Source organism: Etheostoma spectabile, chromosome 20, assembly GCF_008692095.1.
Source record: "Etheostoma spectabile isolate EspeVRDwgs_2016 chromosome 20, UIUC_Espe_1.0, whole genome shotgun sequence".
NCBI lineage: Eukaryota > Metazoa > Chordata > Actinopteri > Perciformes > Percidae > Etheostoma > Etheostoma spectabile.
In genome coordinates, this window is record NC_045752.1 from 12008997 (window position 1) to 12010955 (window position 1959).

Genomic DNA, 1959 nt, shown 5'->3' on the forward strand with positions numbered 1-1959 from the left:
TCAGTGCACGGTGGGCTGTAGCTTAGACATGTTTATTTCATTCCTCCATTTATCCCAGCTCAGGGAGGCTCTCCCATGTGGGAAAACTGAACTATTGTGGCATGTGAAACTGTTTTACATTTGCCGACCCTTTGCTGAACCAACCACAATTTGATTTTCACAGCAGGCAATGTAGCATACCCCTGTATGAGACATTGTAGTTTATATCATAGCGGAGACACACTGAAGTCCAGTAATTCGCAGACTGTAGGTGATACTTTCATGTCGAGCGAAAAGAATCAATTGAAAATCCTGTCTGTAAGTTTCTCCAATATTTTGCCCGCCGGCTACTCGTAGGCAGGAGTGGTCTCAACAACTCTGGGCTTCATTTAATGAGACTGACCAGTGTGTCAAGCTGTTCTGCTCGCTCTTTGGAGAATAGAAGAGTGTACTGTATTTGTGGCAGGAGCAGTAACACCCATTCACGGACATGCAAACAGTGGATAAGATTGGATAACTGTGTGGGAGAGTTGACCGGTTATCCAGCCTGCACAAAGGCACCCTGTTTAATCTGCTCCACACATTGAAGCCACGGCACCTCAAAGCAGGCATGTCCTAACAGCTGTGGACATGACTCCGTCTCTCTCTCTGAAGTGAGGCAGCACAGCGGTGTCCACAGCCATACAGCCGAGAAGCATAGGATAAAGACTTTGAGACTGCTCGCCATGAGTGAGTCAATCTCACACCAGGGTTATGACAATCCAGAGAATCCTCAAAACCCAACACAGCCCTTCAAGCATGCACAAAGGGCTTTTCTTCACCATAAAAGGCGTCACACTGGTCCTTTAACGCTTTGAAATGCTGATATTGTTTTCTACAGGATTTTCGTCATGCTTTCAACATGAAATCCCCAGAGGTAATAAAAATGTAACAAATGGCTTAATATTTAATCACTGTTGATCATTAAACAATTTAAATAAAGCTGATTACAGTCAGAACTGTGTCTTTTGAAACAGTACACCAGTACAACCACCACAGCTGTATCAGGATTTATTTATTTGCAAGTTAATTAACTGTGGATGGCTCAAAGGCGGCCTGCTGTTGCAGTGTGGAGGTCCAGCTCAGAGGCCTGCAAGCAGTGTGTGGAAAAGCACCATTAATGGCATCCATCATCAGCTACTAATTATGCTGCCTGTGGGCCCCGACTGGATCCGATTTCAGCTTTGGGCTCCAGCCACCAAACACTTAGCATTCATATTTAATCACACCTCATTATCCACCAACAATGTAGGAAGGAGACAGAGCCCTTACCTGATATGCCAGACAGACACAGTCAACATACAGATAAAAAACAAATTTCACACACACACACACAAACCGCCACCTGCAAAACAGAACACCCCCACTCCCCCACCCCCCTGTCAACGGCCGTTAGGAAAGAGGTCTCCTCTCTTGATGTTACTCAACCTCTTTGATGAGCGTTAGAGCCCCAATTTTATGCTTTCTCTGCAAGTTTGTCCTTTCATGTGAGATCCTTTTCTTTTCAGTGTTTTCTGGTTCAAAGAGCAGCAAAAGCAAACGGAGGCTAATCCTCTATCCTCACAACAACTGCTGGTGTGTTGCTGGGTTATCAGCTTAGAGTCATCATGATGTCACACTCTTCAGGTGTAAGTAGTCTGATGTTGAACATCAAATATGACTTTGGTCTGCTCAGGACACCTGCCCTTGTTATTGTCATGCAGGTGAAACAGAATACACCGAGTCATGCTCTTCCCTTATTGTGCAACGGAGACAGTTTCACGATAAGTAATCAGTGTCATGTTTTTCTTTTGATTTGGCCGTGTTTGTTCACTTGCCCTTCAAGTGTTCTTTATTTGCTTCTATTTGCACTAGTAAAAAGGTGGTCAGTACGAGTTAGCAGCCAACTGGCGAGTTACTTTATCTGATGTGCTTCAGCAAGTCTATTCAGGAGGCAGTCTG